Raw genomic sequence first — 23,010 nt, 5'->3', positions numbered from 1 at the left:
CTAACTGCTGTTTGGCGACTCCGGAGTCCATTTAGAGCTGCCGTCATTGACTCCTTATGGATACGCAAGATTGACAATTTTCTGCTGTCTTTTTGGCGACGCCTCAGGCGCAAGCCTAATAGTATAGTTTGCGACCGTTTGACAAAAATTCCCAAAATCTCACAGGCTTCTCAGGAATATTTCTACAGCCATGTGTTTTCTAACAGCCATTTTCATAGCATCATCCCTTTAGAGGGAATAACTCGGGAATAGTTTGACGGGTCTTCATGCTATTTGGATGTAGATAGCTTCAGAGATGCCTTACACAATTAAATATTAATCATACAAATCAGGGGCGGATTTGCATAATTAATGGAGAAAGTTCATAAATACACTGCATCTTATGTTAGAATGGAAAAAATATGCCACGTGTAACTCAAAAAGAAAGAAATATTAGGCTTACTGTTAAGTATATATCCGATTGGCAAAATTTCTCAGCAATTCGTCCGCGCGTGCGCAATTGAACCATCCTTTTGAAAAGGAATAACTCGGGAAGGGGTTGACGGATCATCGTAATTTTTAAAACTTTGGAGATGCCTTCCATTGATGCAAACCTGGGGATAATTTGCATAATTAATGAGCACAGTTTATAAAGCCACAGTATTTCTTTACTACTAGGGCACTTAAACATGACATATGTAACAAGAAAAGAGAGAAATATCGATAAACATCAATTATGCAAATTGTTACCTAATTTACATAATTAATCAGAAATTGTTATTATAGTGTAAAATGACAAATTCTATTATTGTGACATCTGGAAGCAACATGTACGTTTAGTTGAACATCTGAACAGTAAGTAATACAGGGTCTTATTTACATAATTTATGAGAAAATGCTACAATAGCTTTCTTTGCTAAGACTTTGAACACATTGTTATTTAGGTCAAGGAGATCAACTGATATATTTTATGCAAATGAGTACCCCATTTGTATAATCAATGAGGAACATATGATAGGTCACTCATCACAAGAGATCACCTTTCTTGTTAACAGCAATGCCCTACAAACATCCATCGCGTAAGACAATCTTTATACATACAGCTAGGCGAAAGGATAGAACACAAATACAACACATGTACACCTACAACATCAATCATTGATACTCATAAACAATAAAACCGTCGCCATGGCAATAGTTGTTATTGCCACACTTATTTTAGTTGCGCATATGAGGCTATGGCTACACGCGACATAATGCAATTCTGTCCATGGAAACGGCAAAAATACCACAGGCAATAGAATAGTCGAATTACCATAGCCACACCAGCCTATTGAAGTTAAGAAGACACCATGATTAGAGCTTTTGTATCTGTTCGTGCGGGGTAAGACTCTACACAGAGGAAAGCCTGCGGAGAATTCTTCTCTATTGGTCTGTGGAATGCTGTAAATTAAAGATGAAGCTTATATTGTACTCAATGACGACTTAACTGGTCTTTGAAATACACAGACTTGGTTAATCCGTATGGGAACACTATAGAATTAAATACTTCATACCGCACAATACGCTACATAGCTTTACCATTCTCGTATTTTAGCTGGAAAATGTAGGATAAATGTAAAAAGACGTGCGATCGTTGACATGATTTAAAAAAAAGTGTAGCATTCCAGCTGGGCGGATCAATGGTTTTGGGAAAACTTTTGTCATATCGGATTTACGGTAACAGCTTCGACGTCACTGACAACAAAGCCAAAACAGAGTGTACAGAAGTCATTGTTCTATAGATTATCATATGAAAATACACTTTCCACCAGTTTTATTATTTTATTTTGTTATAATCATAGCACAAAAAGACGCATCTCACCCATAGAACAAGTTATTGATTTTTGTTGCTGTTGATTTTTGGTGACAAAGCAAAACAAAGGGGAACGGAAAAGTGCAGGAAAGACGTAATTAATCCGTCCTTATGGCTGTATTATTCCTGCAGCCATTGAGACCTGTCATTATCCCGCACATTTGATCGGAAAACGGGCAGCTCGGGGCTGTGAGAACAGCTGATCACACCTGGCCCGCTCCTATTGTCTTGTAAAAAGCGACGCGTCGCGATGTCATTGGAGCCAATCAACAGAACACACATGCTTTTATATCTCTACAGATGAGTAGAACACACAAATAACCACGTTCTTCTAATCCTATCTTAGAGATGTTTGAACTAGTTATTGAAGTGACATGTGGAAAAGACCCCCGGATACATTCGCACGTTTTTAAAAGTTTATCTTTTTTTTACAATGGCAGCAAGTGACCATCAGACTGCCTTCGGGGCAAACGTCCCCGCAAGCAGTAAGCACTAAACAAACAAGTATGTTTTCTACAACAGACAAAGCCCCGGGACGGGCTGTCACCCATCAGCGCACCAGATTTACTGAACGAGAAAGGCAGAAGGCATCCCACAATAATCACTCCGCCATTCATCATTTGACATCATTCAACACCCATGATAACGATCTCAACAAAGAGCATTCCCCTCAAAAATGGCAACAATGTTAACAAGTGGGAATCATTTGCCTCCATTTTCTGGCCCATTATAAGAGACTGCGTGGGATACAAAACAGAGAGAAATGACAGGTCATAAAATTAAAATCCGTGGTTAATTTACTGCGTTTCAACTGCCCCTCCTAGTCACCAGCTCCAAAAACACAATCTCACAATGTATGTGGCACACAGTTGCCGGTAAGCATGTACCCATGTCTGAAGGACAATGATTGAAAAGTTTAGAATCATCAACTAGTGACCAAATCGCAGACATCCCGAATCAATCGCGGTCACATTTTGTTATGTAAACAGTATAAAACGCAAAAATTGTTCCCGGACACAAAACATGCCCCCAACAGAAATATAGCCGTACAAAGACCGGTAAAAACCACGTTATTTTACCATATGTTAGTGGCCGTGTATATGGGATACCCCGAGGCATTCTTTCAACACATCTTACAGTGAGATCAGGGGAAAGTGGGTGGGAAAGCACGACTTAAGGCGGCCCAAGCTGGAGGAGTGAAACGAGAAGCGCCGGCTTACCTACTTCAGAGGTCGTTCAGTACCACGGACAAAGGCTGCTTCCCGCTTCTCTGCACGCGCTATCTGCCCTTACAGCACTTGTTCCGCGAAAGTGGCGCTCTTAAATCGCAGCGGAAAACATTAGAAATAACAGGGAAAATAATTGGAAACTGACAATGGGTCTGTGACACGCCTTTCCGTGGGCACCGCCTACATGGAAATGTAACAATAAATACAAGCCCGCAAACCGCAGTAAAAACACATCAGCAGACGACTATCTAATTAAAACAATAACAATTGAAAAGAAGATTACGATTGATAAAATAAATACAAGCTACTCACTTTGATTACCACAAATTGTAGGGCACACATTGGACACTGATTGTCTAAAATGACCGTTACCTGAATATGAAATGTTGTTCACAAAAGGCGAAGCCATCGTGGACGAAATATTAACTCTTTTTGGTCTATTTCTTCCAATGTGATTGGGAAAACTTGGGGGATTGTAGAGATATAGCCACGTTCCCGTCGCTAGTCAGTCTTGGGCATGTCGGATGCTTGTGATACATGAAAAACAAGGGAAAGTTTGAAGTCTCTCCCAGGCGACCGCCTGGCGCTCGTGCGTCACAGGCCCAAAGAGGGCGAGAATAGAATTGTCGTCATATGCAAACGAGGTAAAGCAGCCAATGGTAGACGATGGCCGATCCATGGGTCAGTGTACAATCCCGAATGAATTGTTTTGAGGAAGAAATGCATTTATCTATTGTGTCGCTGTTGATGACACAAATTGTGTCTCCTTTCATTTCTAACCGACGTGATGTTTACGACAGCGAATCTATCATATTGGCAACATAATCAAGGCTATCACAAAATGGCATAATTTCATTTAGCCTCATGTAACTATAAACACAATATTTGGATAAAGAGGTTTGCAGAAAGACAGCGTTGGGATGAGATGACTTAGTAGCAGGCTAAGTTTCGCATTTGCAGGATCAAGGATCAGTAGTGACATTGCAACAAAATGTATGAAAGTCACATTTATTGTCTTTAGTTTGATTGTCTTTTGTAGCGCATGTCTCTGACTAACAATTTAGCTTCCTAAAGCGACTGTCGACGGAAAAAGAGAAAGCAGTGTGTTACATAGTCATGGCCTTTAATTCTGGGCAAATAACTTTGTATAATGAGAGAATAAGTCCTTTATTCTTCAACCTAGACAATCATGTGTGTAATATCATTACTCGTGAAGCGATGCCTTTGAACAGGGCTGCTGCTACAGTGCTAGCTTGTTTAAGTTTCTGTGAAAACAAGACGAGGAGTCCCTTGGAGAACAGTTGGCTCTTCTAACCGTATAAAAACCTCTCTGAGGAAGGGAGCGTGTCTTTGTGGCGGGGCGACGGTAAAGAAATGTGTCTGGAAATAGTTACAGTCTTACAGCAACTCAAACAAGACTTGTATACCCATGGCCAATGTCAAGTGGCGACGCGATATGGCATGAGATGGTTAGTTTTTCACCCAACTAGTTGCATTAAACGTACTTTCAAACCTAACGTTACCTCTGTGAGTATGGCAATGTATCGCAGCTGTCAGTTAAAGGTTGTATCAACAACAGTCTCGACCGAGATGTTTGTTAAAAACTAAATCAGAGCTGTATTTTCCTGGAGGCCATATAAGGCTACATTAGCGGTATCTGGGTGTTGATTCTTTAACAAGTCGTGGGAGGAACGCCGTCACTAAAAGAGACGAAAAACATCCGGACCTGGATACATCTGTTGCGTCAAACACCTCAACTCTATGGGAATTCATTAATATTTCATATTTACTGTGTTTGCTTTCCCTACGAGCTTTTGTTGTTGTTGTTGTTGACGATGTTGCCTTTCACTATTCTTTGGGCAGATACTGATATAATCAATGATATTCCAACTAGCGATATAGTCACAGATCATGCTGATTATGATGTCTAGCATATTGTTAATTGAATGAATATATATTATATTACCCAGTTTTTAATTGTTTATGTAAGACACGGGATTAAGGACATATCCCCATGCTAATCGATGTTTGGCATGCGTCGTTTTGATTAAATTTAGACCCAGTAAAGTGGAAATCCTCCCCGCATCAACTGCACAAGACAAAACAGTCCAAGCTTTCTTCTAAAGGCGCTGTCAGATGAAGATGTTTTCTTCTTAGAATGACGTCAAAGCCCTCTGCTGATTTCTTATTTCTCTTCTTTTAATCCCCAGGTAGTCGCCTACGCCAAGTTGCCGTGCCATAGCAACCGAATCAATCTCTTCGCCGTTTCTACGAAAACATCATCGTGGTGTCGTCTGCACTGCGTGGGGACAGAGGAGCCGTCTCTATTCATAAAACATGTACCAGGCACAGCCGCGCGAGTCAGGCAGACATGTGCGCTATTTTCTCTCAGGCGCAGACAAATTATCAAACACAATGCAGCTCAGCAAACCTGCAATCAACGGGACTCTTTCTATCGACTATTAATCTCGTTCTGCTGAATTCCACACGTCTCACTAAAAAGAACGGTGCTGAAAACATCTCTGGGCGCGCGTGTTCTCCCGCAGGGCGGTATGCGAAACGTTTGAAATAGAGATCAAACAATGTTCATATTACATACCAAGCACGCGGGAATTCGAATATAGGTTGGAAAAGTACAGAATGTGTTTGGCGACAAGAACGGTAACTATATTTGAAGTACATATTAATCTAAACGGTATTTTTCAACGCCCAAGGTAAGCTCTTGCAGCTAGTAGCTACACAACGAGATACCTGAAGAATGAGAACGTTAACGTTAGACAACACAGGCTATAATAGAATATCTAAGAACTAATAAGGGAAGAATATCCCGGACAGTCCCGATGCAATTTATGACCGATGGCAAAATAGAATGGACAAATAATTACCGGGTAAAATCAGTTCTGAAAGGTGTGCGTCATAATCTGTCGCTGTAAACAGCGACATTACAACACAAATCTTGGGTGAGCAACTCTACATTCAATTTCTCCACGGCTTTAATCAACAGACGTGTGTGAGCTAGTGGGACTGGACCGAAGTGCCCTTTGCTTCTGTACGTATTCACACAGAGAGGTAGTGCAAGGTGCCGAAGGTAATTACCTCCTACATCAGGCCAAAATACCTCCCCAATGGCTTCATCGCCACCGGCGATGGCCAGCAGTTCAAGTCTAGACGAACTGCCTAATAAAACGCCAGTGCCATGTGCTCAGATTAACCAAATTTGTAAATCAGGACGCGAATGTCTAATCTGGTTTGGACTCCGATCTCCCTTGAAACTAATTATCTGTACAATGTTGGCCTCCACCGACAGTATGCTGGAAATACGAGGCCCAATTTGTAATTTGGACGCCGGCAGAGCGCGGACAAGAAAGCGAGTTAGCATCTCGCTACTCAGTGACCCATTCCTAGCAGGTTAAGGTAAACGGTCGGACGCCCCCTGCTGTTAGGTTCCTTGTACTACACCGGGATGGGCCATCATTGAAGACCATGGATACTAGTAATTACTAGATAAATGTGATTACGTCTAATGTGCAATAGTGAAAAATGGATCTATATGGAAATTAGAAAAACACTTCATCGGGAAGTAGCACAATCTGTTTTTCCGCTCTTAAGGTAAGACTTCTGAGCAGCCGATTTTACACCAGAGAAGACAGACTTATAGTTCATACCAATACAGATTTCAACATATTAGAATTCGATTTAATTTCAAAGCATCTAAAGAGATCTTCACAGCGTCCTTTCGCTACAAATACACGGCTAGCTTTCGGAGCAACGGTTGTCGGAGACGGAGTAAGTCAGACATGCCGCTATACTACCGGCTTGAGATTTCCGAAGCTGTACTTGACAAAATTTGAAACAAATGTTATCATTTTGACACCAAATAAAGTAGTAGAAAGACCACACCAACAAGTCAGTCACTAAAGCCTGCCAAGACGACGCCAAAAGTAAGAATATTTTTTTCTGTTGCTGAAAGTGCCAGTCATACACCACAAGGCAGCCGCCAGACTAATTCCTCTCCTTCAAAATGGTCTCCTTAAGGCTGGCTGCTCAACTCATTCCAACTTCAATCCTGCTGGAGAAACAACTACAGCCTCTAAGTCTAACGTCTAGAGACAGGTGTAACATCACGGGGACCGCAGGCTCCGGACACAACTTCAAAACGCCCTATCTGTGTCCAGTACACATCAACTGCACAGTAGGCCGTCAGCCGACGGGAAACTTATCACTTCAATTGGAAGGACTTAAAAAGATCTGAACATGATGAGAACAAAATGCAAAGGCCAAATTGACCGTTGGAAACTACTCCTTATGAAAAACCAGAACATGATTGGTTTAAATTACAGGCTGACCACCTCAGACCATTCCCATCTCAGTTCTCCACAATAACATATCCAAGGGACCGCACAATGCTGGTAGACGCAAACACAGAGTGAAAGACTGTACCAGAAATTCACCTCAATTACTGGATCAAATACGTGTAATTTGCAAAGAATTGAGAACAAATTATGTCCGAAAGTGCTAAATTCATCTATCCTGTACAGACAAGGATGTGTTTTCTTCCTTCGTAGTCTCTTTCTTATGATTAAGCTGTTCTAGCAGTGTCTCCTGACTGCACTTTGCTCCACATAACAGGACACCTGTTCTAAGCACGCTCGAATGGGTCTCGTTACACCTGCCGCGCTTCTCACCTGGATACAGCGGCGGCGGCGGCGGCATTGGTGGCGGGTACGGTGCGAAGCGGCCTCTGCCGTCGCCTGGATACGGTGGTGGATAGCTATACGGCGAGAACATTCTGTCCTAGCAGGCAGAGCTGGGAAGGAGAAGTGAAGTGAAGAAGCTGCGGAGAAACACCTCCTGTGTGCAGTCGCTCTGGCGCCGCTGGACGTCAAGTGACGACTGACTACCTCCACACGCAGCCTCAGTGGTTTATCCACTGACTCAAGCTCCGACTAGTGGAATATACCCAACACCACATGCGCCCGCAGCGCCGCAAGGCGAGGTGTTGGTGGCTTGACTAACGGCTCTGATGACTGGTAACCTTGCTAAAGCCAACTGCAATAAAGTTGATGGACAGACGCATTTAGCGCAAATCTCCCCCAGCGAGCTTTCCCCTTTCGATCTGCGCAAATCGGAAGGGACCCGGAGTAACGGGGCCAAGCGTAGCGCGCCCCTGAACATATATCTGCTCCGGTAACTTTTGTGCGTTGATGTATGAAACGGATTGCTGCTCGCTATCGATCAAATCTCACCACTTTGTAATGACATATTATAGGTTTCTCCCCCACAACAGTTAATCTGGTGTGGACCCCGGCGGCCGCTCCACCATAAATTTGCACCAAATGACAGACTGCGAGGGATGGACCTTACAGTAGTAGGCGATACGTACTGGCTCTTTTTAGCGAAAATCGTAGACAAATAAAGCCGCGTTTTACCGCGCCAATATATCGCCGTGTGGCCGTGTGCATGGAAGAGGGCACGTACGGCGCAAACCGTGGTGTAACAATAATTCTTGGACGCGAGCTAACATCGCCTATCTTTTTACCGGTGTCCCCGGGGATCAAAAGTTTTCTCTGCTACTGGGTTGTTGAAATCTTTATCTAAATCTTCAACTACGGTTTGAAGATACATGAACTGACTAAGGGTCATCATTACTGTTTTGTCCTATGTCCATTTCGAAGACTATGCATGGAGGACAGGTTATTGGTGTTAGCATGAAAAGTATGATTACACACAAGAATAGATGCAGCCAATGTTTCTGTTCTAATGTCGGGCTCAGTCCGTCATGTTTTCATCCTGTGGTTCTGTGTCTGTGTCCATTGATGGCCGGGCAAGATTAAACAGCTTCAGTCAGGCTAACAGTAACCACGCACACGGCGGGAATAATGATGCGATGACCAGGCGACCGCCAATTTTCCTGAATCTTTCCGCCTAACTGGTAATTGGAGCCCGCTCTATTTCTACCCTCCCATCTCTGGGTCGTGATCCGATTGCCGCAGTAGCCGCTGAAACCTGCCTCATGTGGAGCTATATTTGTAGGAACGGGGAATGGCCTACAGAACTGTACATACTGTTTGGGAGCAACAGATGTTGCCGGGATGATTCAGCTTGGCCAAAATTGAGCAGAGCCCATCAAATATAGCCGAAGGGCATTTTTGTAAAAAGTGAATTACCATTTTGTACTGGGCGCGGCAGCGAATTTTCAATTTTCAGAAAAAAAACTTGAGTTTGCCTCATGAGTCATCGTGAAGTTAACAGAGAAATTATGCTATGTTTGTCGATCCCCAGAGATCAAACAGGTGTCATGTCTAACAAGGGAGCCGACTCAACACCGACACAAAGACATTGAAGAAAGACGGTTGCAGCTATGACGTAGTTGAGTACTTACGTTTGTGTTGTTTTTCTTCTCGTTAGATGTCTCCGGAAAACTCACGAGCAATTGGACTCTTTCGACCACGTCTCCAATGGCAACGGCTGCGGTCCTCCTATGTGTAAAACAGATGAGTCAAATGGTGAACAACAATGATTTTGCAAGCATAAGGAACACAAAGAAACGTCATAGGGATAATAAGCAGCACAGATTATCACATGTTTTCTCGCATGTGACTGACAAAGATAGTACACGGTAGTTCTCTGCCCTGATTTCATGTCGTGTTGTGACGTAGGGCTGATAGAACACATCCTTATTAGGAAAATGATTAGCTTCGATCTGCGTCAGTAATTGACAGGCCATTCAGGCTATGAAAAGGGACTATCGCCTTGGAAACGCAACATGTTGTCCGTATTGACGAACACAATTCTATAGAGTATAACCCACTCAAGATTTTCTGACAACAACATTGAATGGAAGCTTCCTTTTCCGGTACTTATATTGTCAATGTAGCTAATGAATAGATGAGAGACCGTAAAAGCGAAATTAAGATAGAAGCAATAGATATTCTTATGAAGAATGGTATATTGTATAATAATAATATCCCTCGAAACTCAACTATGAGTAGATGGCCGTCGATAGACATGGTGCAGGTGACCGTTGAAGGAATAAGACCGGACCACGAATGAAGTTTGAAAAATTGTGCTCAGCACAGCAAAAGTAGATCGGGAAAATATATATCCCTTGTCCGGAACTTTGTGGCCCAAGGCTACAGGCCCTTCGATTTCTATTTGTAATCAAGTTTTCCTTGTCAGAATGATGAAACACGGGGGGAATTACCAGAAATTTCGTCCATCGATTTGATATGGTGAAGGATGGGACGAATGTGCGTTGTCGCCTTGACAAAAATTGCTCATAATGGTTTACCGCAGTCCGCAGTGTCCACCACCATGTTAGATGTGGGCACAGCACATCTAGTGTGTAGAGATGGGCATGGCGGGGCTACCGAGTTAGGCAAGTGACTTTAAAGGACTAACTGGACCTCCACGGAGTACCAATGTCTTTACAATATTCACAAAATTATTAGTGAGCAATTTGTCCGAATGCGGAGGTAATCACTTCCCGGTCCCGGCTGGACATGGGGCGCCTACAGGCACAAGTCTAGCGCCACTAACCGCACACAAGTCTTCCTTGGTAAATATCGATACCGCAGCTTTCCTTCATTACAACTTACGGAAAGTAAAAGGTACGTACGTGCGTGACAGGTAACTAACAATGTCTTACAATACATTGTTTTCAAGGTTGGTCATGTCCTTCTGATATCTTTATTCATATAACGCATAATACCATGTCCTCCTTTGACAGTTGGAAATTATGTTTCCTATAGCTACTCGTATCACTATGTTGAAGACGCGTGTTGCAGCATCTGGAATTAGATTAACATCTTGGCGTATTGTTGAATGTGACTCTTTGATACTAGATTTGATAGGCTTCTGCTGTACGAAAAGAGTTTCGGAGACACCCGACATGAACCGATAATTAGAAAACGTCAACTACAACTTGAGGCATGGGCGTTTTCTTTGTTTCTTTCATGGTTTGACTTTTTTCACCGTGTTTCTGTCTGTTGTACCTACATCTGGAGCAACAACCGATCGTAGCAGGCCGGTCCCCTGGCTCTATCTACTCGCCTGGAATATTGCCCAGGTCCGGCAAGAATTCGGCCGGCGTGAAAAAGGTATGAAGTCCAAACGCCCGGCCTTCCGCCTGATTAGCGGAAATCGTTGCTTCCCCAACGACGAGATTGGGAAGCTGACATCCGCGACCCATTTCATGCATATTTCACCGGAGCAATTCTCTCCCGCGAGATGGACCTCCAATAATTCAAACGCCACGGACTACCAACGGCTCGTCAGTACTGGAGACGGGGAGAGGAGATAGTCTTCGTCAGACCGTTCCTTTGTCAGGTTGTTTTATTTTCAATTCAGCCCATGTGGAGCCTGTTGGAGACTAGATGAGGTTTTTGTTTGTGTATGTGTATGGCCAACGAACAGAAACTCTGGATGCTACTGTCCAGAGGAAAAAGAAAGAAGTAGGACAAAAAAGTTTTGTCTCAATTGTGGTACTCTTCAGTGCTAAATTTCGGATCGTATACTCCCAGGAAAATGTCAACCTCCGAATTTGAAAACCGTTAAGTAGCTACTTTGACTCATATGATGTATATCACCTCTAAGTTGTTATTACCTTGCCTATACTGAAAATCACTGAAGTAGTTCCTTCAGAAGCACCCAAGCTACACAGGGGTTTCTACAGTCTGGGAAACTCCACTTCCACACATAGCAGGTGCATGTATGAGCCCGTAGCTTACGGACTAACAACTCACAATTAAGATCGAAGAATATCTCATGTTGTTTTCTAAAAAGATCATGGCTGACGTTCCACGTCCAGGCACTAAGATTGCCTGCGTTATTGTTGTCACGTTTGGGAGTCTACGGAGACGCGCCCGGGGCTTACTCAAATAACCTGTGAAGAAAGTGTTGCGCCGAGGTGTCCCACAGGGGGCGCTTTGGCCTAGAGGCGGAAAAATGCTGCCAAATTCGCTTCAAGTTTATGGCTAAAAGCCCCGGTGTGTAAACAACTTCCGTCTTTAGATAGATCAGTCGCCCCTGGTGTGAAACAGATATCATCGTTAATTACTTTTGAAGCAAAGCCTCGTCTTTGGGACTTCACGGGAAAGACATTTCTCCAGAGAAAACGACGTTGTCGCAGCTTGCGAAGTTTGCAAAAGCCTCTCTCTTTCAGGAAAGGCGGCATGTCGCCCGTCTTGTGTATCCTCGCGGCCTCCCTGTGGACCTGGCCCGAGTGCAGCAGAATTCCAATGACCCCAGGGTCCGCACCGAGAGATGGATCCCGGGTGCTGCAGGCGGAAATATTTCTTGATTTGGACGGTCGATACCCACAAGTGGGACGATTTCCGGAGCAGATTGCTTTTACACCTGGATTACAAAGATAGAATTGATCGATGTTGAGATCGCTCCGTAGATACGGCCAAGTAGACTACGCCTCCGCGCACTCATACGGGCACGCGCGGGCCCCGGCCCCTCCCCGCGGCTTCCTATCGCCTTGACATTGCCGGAGGGGGCTCGTGGTGAAAATGAAAGCCCGTCGTTATCGGAAGATCGCACGATAGCTGGAATTAGACCCGAAGGCACAACACACATCGTGTGTAAAGCTAAATGTTACAAGCAGGAGATAATAAAACTCACAGCATATACCCCGGGAACTCAGGCAGGGTGGGGAGAAATGAAGTAGATTCCCAGCAAGAAGATATGTTTGGAAAAATGACAGCATGTACAGGCAATAGCAGTATTTACATAGTTTTGAATATAACACGCACAAAGTACAACCCAATATGGTGGAACAAAATAGTGACTGAGCAGAAATGGTACATAGAATGAAGAAAGAAAGAAAGAAAGAAGTAGTTTTCTCTCACTTTTTGACTGACATTTTACACTTCATTGTACGTATGCCAAAAGGACAAATAAACGTTCATCAGTGGATGAAGGCGATGATCTCGCACACAGCTTAGTCAGCCAGCTTAGTCAGAGAGTTGTATTTTCACACAACGTACAACTGAAAATGTTCTCTCTGGCTTCACTGCACACAAAAGAGTCACATCACACATTCTCGGCGGTCTTTCAAGTGCGTCACCTACCGACTGACTACAAACTGCAGCCATAGATGCACCTGTTACCATGGTACCAAGACAACTTCGCCCATAAAGTACATGCCTTTCAATGAAAAAGAAATATCACGGCGCTGAAAGTTTAAGATCAGAACGTGTCCCTTAAGTGAAGTACAAATAACATTGAACAGCGTGGAGTTAAGAGGAGCTAGACGCCGGAGTGCGGTTTACTTTTCAAACCTACCGGTAAGTACCTGCTAGGCTACAAGCCCACCTGAAGGCGCTTTATCCATACCTACAGCAAGGTGGCTTACACGGAAAGCCGTTGACCTTTGACAAGTACACTTCAAGCGAAAATGCATGGCAACTAAGACGTGCTAGGCTCGGCACAGATCCCGCCGATATCGATTTCCTCAATACCTGTCAACACCTTCACATTTACACACCCATCTACGGCACGCCTGGCCGGGGTTACAAAATGCCCCCAAACTATTTCATTTTGCCGAGAGGCCGGCTGGCGAGCTTGTTTGAGCTTAGGATATCCACGGTTACTGCTGGTGATTTGAATTATATTCGCGTTTCCAAGTAACGCTTAGCTAGCCTCCTACCAGCTACGTCAGGTGAGATGTGGCACAACATGTGCCAAACTGCAAGATGATTCATTAGATACATGATAATATTACAACTACGAGCACGACGGACGTAAGGAATATAGGATGTCCCGGCGTGAGAGTAATATATTAACGATAGTAACGTGACCAGACAACAGCCTTTACTGCAGCTGGTGTTTTCACATTGGGGGCTGTACCATTCACCAAATTTGGGTGGGGATGAAATGTTTGAAAATGTCAATAAAGTGGATACCAGACCTGATGCATAGTGTTCCATAAAAGCGCCTTGATACAACCTTGTGTTAAATCTGCTAACATGGCAGACTGCATCTGCTGTTTCCGTCCTAAACGATTCAAATAGTGAGTCACAACTTCACAAAATCTACCTCCATGGTTCAGATGTTACAATAACCAAAACATCGAGACATATTTGGCATGTAGTCTTTAAGTGGTTCGTTACAAACAGTACCGATGCTTTCCCATTCTGTAAACGGCCTATTAACCTATTTGTGTATTATTCACAACATTTACCCCGATGGTATGCCCGTGAAAGGTCCCCTAACTAGGTGGTCTTGGCGAAGATGCTCTACTTGTTTGGACATTTCTTTGTTCTGTTGGAAATGCCACATGGGCTTCTAAAAGTCACATATGACGACACCCCCTTGACTAATGACGTACCGGTGCGTCACAGGCAATGTTCGGTCTCGCTCATTTTGTGACCCCGCGAGACTTGATACGTCACTGGACCTGACCATTCGTGTAGACGATCCACCTGTGACGCACCACGGACAAAGCGCGGGAAAGTGGGCGGCCCCCTGCATTGTCGGCTCCCTGCCCACCGAACCATTTCGGCTGAGTTATAGTTCACCTAAGTCCAATTATTGATGTACATCTTCCCTGGGGGCAGAGGACCCTCCAACAAAGGACCGAGCGACAGAGCAAAGTACCCCGGCGACGCAGTGCACCCAAACACACCTGTAATTATACTCGAGCATTTGATGTCTTAAATTCCACAGACCTGCTCGCAGACAGAAAATCCAGCACCTTTATTGACACTATAGAAAGAGCACTCCTGTTTACGACAATAGCTCCTCTATCAAACTGGCTAAAGGGATCAGCAAAAGAGAAATCGTTATCTCTTAATCATACACAAGATGCACATTTCGGCGCCCACGACACAAAGAGAACATTTGTGTCGCACTTATTTCTGAACAGGTCTGTTCTTCTTTCAAGTCGTAAAGCAAATAAGACCAAGGTTTGAACGAGGTGATGCTTTGTACGACCCGAAGTGTCCAATTCTTCTTACACAATAACACAGACCAACTTTGGCGGCACTTCATATGTCTATATTGTTCTGTACTTATAGGACAAGAACAACAAGTAAGTTAAACACGCTTTAATGACACGTTATGCAACAAAATAGAGAGCCACGCACAATTGTGCTACTTGGAAACATGTGTCCTGCAGAACCCATGACAAAGCAAACGAAACGTCGCAATATCGTATTATCTCAGAAAAACAAATAAGCAAGCAAAAACAAACAAAAGAAGTACCACAATGACTTCCAACTACATCAGACAAACTTCATTTCAGAGTTGCCCCCTCCTGACTGATCCCTGTTTTACAATAGAGCGACAGGCGCTGTTCAAACAGTCGCAAACAAGACATGAGATAAGGTGTAAAGATTACGCGATACCTCTTTACCTAGATGGTGACAGCGCCACTGTGAGCTTTATCATGTGTCCTTCATGCTATCCCTATGATATTGTCTGGGTGAACAGCAGGGTTACTGTGTTCAACACGTCCACTAATTACGATGTCTCGTTCAGCTGACATGTCGTCCTTGTGTGCCAAGGTAAAGCGGCGGTGTCCGGTAGGAAACATCTGTCATGTCCGATGTGTTAGGCTATACAGAGCAGCAGGGGACAACACCTCAGGCACGGACTGACCTCCGAGCTCTCTTCCACAGACAGAAGTGGTGCAACAGTGTTCAAAGTCTTCGTCCATTCACACAGCTACAATATAGGAGATATAAGACGCGTTTGCTACTGATTTGTTCAGAGCTTTTTATGTATTTTTTATTTTGTTATACCCCAATTAAAAACGGGCTTGGCAGTACCTTCTGCTCTCAACTTCTTTATGGGCTGAACACTTAAACTTATCCTAGAGCGCTAACCTGATCCGAAGAATAATTCAATAGTTTTAGAGTTTGTCATAACAGTAATGGTCCTTTTCTGAAAACGAAGTTTTTGGTCTAGCCCATGCGCAGTCTTTGATGGAAACAACTAAAGGATAGCTAATTTGGTGGCGATAAAAGGCATAGGGGGCCTGTCTTTTTTAGAGCATTCTTGTCTCGTTAGAATACGTACACCACCACGTAAGTCGCAGCAAGGACATTATATAAATCTTTATTGACGCGACAAAAGTACGGCGACTTTCGTAAGGTCTACATGTATAACAACTACTTACAGTACAACTTAACAGACGTATATGGATATCTATAGGTATGAATAAGTCAACATATTGGATCTAGCAAGTCATTTACACTATTGGTTCTACGGTATAAGCATTCGTGGATACATTTGCCTACTTGTACACAGTGAGGGTTATCGCCTCCCAGACTGTAGTTGAATTTATCTATCGAACAGAGAGTAGCAAATTCTTTAGAACAAGCGGAAAGTAATGTGAACAGCTCTGTGCGTTTGTCATTATATCGTGAACAATCCATAACAAAGTGACGTTACATAACGTCATTGGTCGCACTAGTCTCTATCAGACTCAGCCTGGGATACCTCGATTAGGTCATTTTCAGCTCCCAAATGATAACGCGTCGCGCTGACCGGTGTGTTAGGTCTGCTAAACCCACCACAGTTGTAGGATTATTCAAAACATTTGCGTGGGCGTCAAAACAGTGTTTGATCAGTGTTCAAGAATGCAGTCGCCATTTCATCAACATGAGTACCCCCCCCCCCCCCCCTCAACTCGCCATCAGTTGGCGATGTAAGGATACAAAGAGATTGTACATAAGACTGGCGTCAGATCGGACAGGACCTCTCTTCAACAGCCACGTACACTAATAACTCAAGCGTTCATACCCTGCAATCATTTCATTATCTTCTGACCTCCAATTCTTCGCTTCACTTCCCTGCGAGCACCACTGGAGAGATTCCTTGTGTGCCTCCCCCCAAGCATCGAATGGACTATTCCTGATACTAGTACTAGTAGGGGGAAGACAAGTTGTGTTTTTCTTCACCTGTTCTGGAAACCTTGCGGATCGTGCGAACCTTGACACGACTGATGGCAGGCCGATGTTGGCATACCAGACCCGTACCGCCGGGGTTTGCCCTGTCAGCGGCAGCCTTGAGCGCACCCCCGGGACAGCCGTGCCGCCGACAGGGGGCACAATTGTTCGCTTTGATTGAAGAAAGGTAACGACAGATCCGTACCTGGTGACGATGTTTGGATTACTATTTAGGAACAGGTTACTGCAACCAGACCCCAGTCAGATCAGGTGCAAGGAAACGATATCAGTATTCCTTACACCATGGTGCATGATTCTGATCTCACGCTGGGAAATCGCAAGGTGCATCAGTTGTTCAGGTGAACTAGCGTTCTCAGGTAGCGCCGAGTACTAGTAATATAGAACAAACAAAAACAAACGCACTGTTCTCTATATTTCACAAGATTTAAGCCTCTTCTCGAAGAAACATATTCATACGCGAGTAGATTCACCTGCATAATGTGAGTTTTGTGGTCGCGACTACGTCTACAGGCATTTGCATATGGTTCGCTTTCATGTTGCGCATTTTCTTCACTAGTCTCACCGCACATCGAGACGTGATGCTGCAGACTGTGAAAGGATGTCAATCAAAACGAGCCGAAACCGCTCAACTCAGAATCTCTCAGATATCAATTTAGAAGTGAAGAATGGCAGGTTGTTCGGGTTATGTGGTAAATGGCCGTTACATGGAAGTCGGTGACGTCAAGTTTACTTGAAATCGAGTGAAAACCCAGAGTGTTATGCTACCCTTCCTTTTCCAAGATGCAGCAGCAATACGCAGGTGCCCACTGCTCCAGACAAGTGACGTCAGCGCTCAAGAAACAACATCTATGATACCAACTTAAGGACGTTAAAAACAAGATTTAACCTCCTTGCTGATACCAAGCTTTTGATAATAGGGTTTAGAAGTTACCAGACATAGTAAAAAAATACGTGGTCATCACATACGTGGTCATCATGTTATGACGCATCTAGTCTGCGTCAAGACGAACGCACGTAAGCCAACTCACTTTGTAGCAGCTTTCAAGCAACGCTTTCATCTCCATAAAACGGACATCGGTTACTAAAAATATCATTCAACATGCATGATATTAATAGGCAATTAAAATGAACAATATTCCCTGTGCTACTCGAGACTTCAACCAAGCAAAGTCGTAAACCAGTTACATAAAACCGGCATATCACTTATTGCGAATACCTAACATGTTGATTATATTCAAAACATTGTAATAGAAAAGTCAAATCACAATTTTGGTCTACACGGCCCATACAACATACACAAACGCTACATACCGTGCGTACTGCTGTGAGTACTATAGTACTACTATTTTCGGACGACGCCACGCTAATTCTGACACATAACACATCCAGGTCCTGGGTCCATCTTCCCCTGGTTATTCCGTCATCTTCGCCTTAGGTCGACAAGGCTGGTCCACTGTTGACTAAAGACTTAGCTATTCCCGTCGGCCGTGAGTAGGTTGGTTTGTTATTTGTTTGTAGCAACAACCCTCTGCGGAACTGACATTCTAGCAGTAGTTCCGACTCCCGCCGGGCGAGCCGCTGTACAGTGTGTGCTCAGCCATCTCTATCTAGTTTAATGCAAATATGGAGTTTGCCTTCGCTCATTAAAAGCGAGTGAAAATCAAATAGACATCTGTATGCTCAAGATGGCCGAAGGTAATTGCTAAATGTGGCACTTGTCTTTAGGATAACAACACTGTTGACAGCCAGCTAGTGTTCCATCTTTGCCAAGACTGACACATTTGCCGATGCCAAGAAAAATGAGTGTCCACCTATATTGACCCCATTTATGGAACGCACTTTGTTCATGATCTATGAAGATTCAAACATCTGAGAACGTCGTACAAATTTCATCACATAAAACGACGTATAGACAACTGTTGTACATGACTTCGTATTGTCCGATATCTGAGCGGGCGCGAAACATGGGACGTTGATCGAGCTGGGAACGCCAAAAGGAGACACTTGTAAAGGTTGCAACATTTGACATCATTCAAAACAACATACATATACAACATTCCATATAAAAAATAAAATATGATTATTAAAGAATCTGCGTTGTATTGTGAACTTACAGAGCGCCAGACAGAACCGGATGTTGCTGTAAAGCAGAAAACGGAAACTGGACCTAGTTTCTCTCGTGACGTCACTGTTTGCTCTAATGTCGTCTGCAAAACTGTCAATCACGTACATGCAGCAACTCCTAACTCACTTTTCTTCTCCGGTAGACAGAAACTGGGTTGTTACACAGGTAACAGTACTTAGTAACTGTATCATCACCAAGTTTTCCCAGATCATGCATTTCAACATGTCGTAGACAAACTGTTTAGTGACTAAATTTGAAAAGATTTGCTTTACAGTGATGGTGGGGGTGTCTGATATGTCAACACCTATGTAAACTCGTTAATTCGGTGTGAAACGCCCGCCCTCCTCCTACAGAACTGTGAAAGGCACGCGTCACTTACAAACTCACTGGTCTGTTAGCTCACATGTCACCGAAATTTGATACAATAACGATCGGACGATCGCCCTTAATATCCAGAAGTTTCAACTTTGTAGGAGACAAAATGCTGCATATGGCATTGTAAGAAATTTGGATACAGGGCCACACACACTAAGATAAAAGACACCGGGAAGAATTGTTTAAAACTGCACAGCTCATGTTCGTTTTACACCATCCAGTGTCGAGCCTAGTCAGGTTCCAGGCCAGGTTCTCTTTCCAATGGTGCGAAAAGAGGGTATTCAAATGTCAGAACAAAAAGGTGACGGCATTCGGCAATTAGCAAAATGTCAGACAACTAACAATGGAACTGGTACTAGTATCGTCCGATTTTGCTGTATCGTGCCAAAAAGTTAGAAACATTAATAGCAGTGTATGATTGTAAAACAAGATATGTGTTTTAATGACAAAATAGATGCGATCCTCATCCTTTTTCGTCGCTAAAAACGCGTCCATTTTCAACAAAAGAAACTAAAGCGTATTTCGATACACGTCTTCACTTTGAAAGCGCTTTACTTTGATTGAATACGAATTTATACAGTACATGATGATGTATTCAATAAAAGAAACAGGAGTCTGGCCGAACCAGTTTTTCTTGCAGGAAAAGGAAGCACGAAGGGAAGTTATTTATTACTAAATACTAATGACCGGGTACCGGAGCTATTTTTATGTAAACATGATTTCCCTAAAACCAACAGAGGGCGAGAAAAACACAACACAATTAGAAAAGGTCGCCACCATTGTCTGTAGTCCTTTTCATAGAAGACTCTATCCCAACACCTTAGCAGACTATCACGGACTGGCAGACTATAGTCCTCACAGCTTTGCATGATCTAAAGCGAACTATCAAAAAGGGGTCAGCAAAGCAAAACATCTGGACGTAACACTATCCCGAAACACTACCAAACTTCTGTCCCCATTGGCCTGTTTTATCTCCGCTACAGATTTCTTCGCCACCCCTCGTCAAGATGTAGTTTATATACGTACAGGCCTGCCACTACAAGCGGTAAGGCCAGGTCATACGACCCGGCCACATTCTAAGTTTGCACACATGACTCATTCCCACTTCAGAAGAGACTCGTCATCGTCAAACGTTTCCAAGTATGCCATCTTTTGCAAATCCCTCAGCACTCGCTGCCCTCATTAAGTCTACTGGGCAGGACAGGCAGCTAAGATAAGTCGTGCATGCTTTGTCCACATCTTTTCATAACTTATCCGTGGTGTTACATCAACTGAAGGCCGGAGGACACAGCTGCGTTGGGTGCTCGTTTCAGTGGCACCTTACCACCGTGGTGTAGGTATGCCATAGCTAAAGTGAAAGTGTTAAAATCAAAAGATTTTAGCAGTATGTTAAATCCATGTATAAACATCTCAGCACTGAGGTCCGTCTTCCTGGAAGGCTACCGGAGCTGAAGTGAGCTCGGTGCGCCATGTACCCATAAGAAGGCATACATGTGAGCAGGGACAAAACATCCGGGAGAAGGGGGGTCTGTTTGAAGAGTCGGGTCAAGGGGGGTGTTGGAGAGGTGGTCAGGTAGCGGAGAGCTACTCCTGGGGGCCCAGAGGTTGTTTTTACGTAGTTAACCGAGAGAGTCCGGCAGACATGGGTGCACCTTACCCGCTCCACACCAACCAGGCGGAAATGATCCGACCCCAGCCGACTGGGCTCGACCATGTTGTTGTGTATGTATAGCAACGACAGGTAAACTTCGCCAGGTCCAGTGGCGGGCCCAAACTCTGCGAGGTCGGCGCTACCTGCACACGCCGCCGACAGGTCTAAGCTACCTAACGCAATGTTTCGGGTGTGCAACAAGTAAAAATGCAATGCAAAACGAAGTTGGTGCTATATACTCCAACATGCATGACTTCATGAGCTCCCGCGGGACAGCCACGCTATGCACTACCATGCTACACTAGTCTGCAGGGTTGCCTACCCTACCGCGGGTCATGGCGGCCTACTTCAGCTCAATCTTGCACGTAGAAACACAGCTGAGCTCCGTTCCTGACCTCCCTACCATTGCACAACATTCTTACACAAACATAACTCAGTGGAAGACAAGAAAAACAGCGTGCAACGCCGCCATGTCACCTACCTTCAGTCGTGGGAAGCTGGTAAGACTACACCCGGCCACACCAAGTCGGCTCTAATCAGGGTACAAATATCTCCACGCCTCAGGGACCTCATATACAGCTCAAACTCAGCTCAGACTACCTCCAATAGTCACTGCTGCAGCCCATATGGCTCTTGCATACGTACAACACCAGCTCCCAGCTCCAAAAGTCTGCAAGAGTGCAAGCCGGAAACTTCGGTATGAGCTGGAGTACTCCCACCACGAGCTACCTGTGGACTTTTGCCCTTTCCGAGCTTTATGCAAATTGTTTGCTATTACGTTCTTACGCGTTAATCGCTGATAATGATTCGGCGTGTTTGATAGGGAGAGAGCTGGGGGGACAATAGGAGGGGCAAACAACCTCGCATACCTAAGCGAGCTGCCTGCCAAAAGAAAGAATGCGGGGTAGGTTTTCACAGGGCGCGGGTGGAACTCGCCACGCTTGCCCGGTTGTCTGACCTCTACACCTGACGGGGGGCGCCAAATTTTCAGCCGGTGTACCCCGCGAGCCGTCCCCGGCGCGAGGTTACCTGCGGACGAATCTCGCCCCTTGCACGTGGCGGGGGGTAAAGCAAGCGGGTCGTCCACCTTACCTAGGAATGTTGGTTTGTCGTTGTTGACGACGGGACCACACTTGTCACGTTCTCCACCTTACTGCAGACACGTCGCCAGGCGGTGTCTTTGATGTGCCCTAAGCACAGGTACTAGATCTGGCCAGTCGGGACAATATCTACGGTTTCTATAACAATTTTACAGACGCACAACTACAGCTACCGACACGACATCTCTTCTCTCCTATGTTACCTGCACGACGACGTCTCTGTTTGTTATATGAACATGCATCGTACAGACTCTAATCCCCTAAATTGTTCGCAAATAGATTATCTCAAATCTTTTTCACGCTTTTGTTCCAATCGAACACAACTAACACAATCCTTAGTACAACACCCTCAAGTCAAACAAATTTTTCTTGACAAAAGTTTGTAGGCTTGTTGTTTGGTACTGAAGTTGAGAGTACCTGACCCCAGTAAAGAACCGCCGTGTAGGTTTAGAAAGCGGCACGACAATAAAGACCACCTTTGAACCGGACTCTATCGATCGAACGTTTCCTTCTGTCTTTGTGTACATTTCCGTGTGGAGACCTGGTGATAACTTTGTTTACATTGCACGGCGACGCCCAACACAAGGTTCGCCATGTTCTACAGGCAGCCACATGGATCGTAACTGCAGGGAAAATGCCACACGGATCGTAGCTAATTACGTGGAATCGTTATAATCCCCGACCAAGAAACGCACACATGTAGGCAGGTTTGTATTTGGATTGGCTGGTCATGGTAGATATTGTGTTCATTGATTTGAAAAACAACATAAGAACCAC

The 23,010-nt window shown here is 44.3% G+C and overlaps 1 long non-coding RNA gene across 1 annotated transcript in view; it reads right to left on the bottom strand.

Moving 5' to 3' along the window:
• The window catches only part of LOC118423971, a 34,228-nt gene extending 12,026 nt beyond the window's left edge, over positions 1–22,202 (bottom strand). Inside the window, exons 1-2 of the long non-coding RNA XR_004832151.1 lie at positions 21,615–22,202; positions 9,446–9,542 (exon numbers count right to left, since the gene is read on the bottom strand). This is a non-coding gene — a long non-coding RNA (uncharacterized LOC118423971). The remainder of the gene's footprint in view (positions 1–9,445; positions 9,543–21,614) is intronic.
• Between the last annotated feature and the right edge of the window lie 808 nt (positions 22,203–23,010).

Source organism: Branchiostoma floridae, chromosome 1, assembly GCF_000003815.2.
Source record: "Branchiostoma floridae strain S238N-H82 chromosome 1, Bfl_VNyyK, whole genome shotgun sequence".
In the NCBI taxonomy this organism is placed as follows: domain Eukaryota; kingdom Metazoa; phylum Chordata; class Leptocardii; order Amphioxiformes; family Branchiostomatidae; genus Branchiostoma; species Branchiostoma floridae.
Note: the sequence above shows the minus strand (reverse complement) of the source record. Positions and strands in the feature narration are given on the sequence as shown.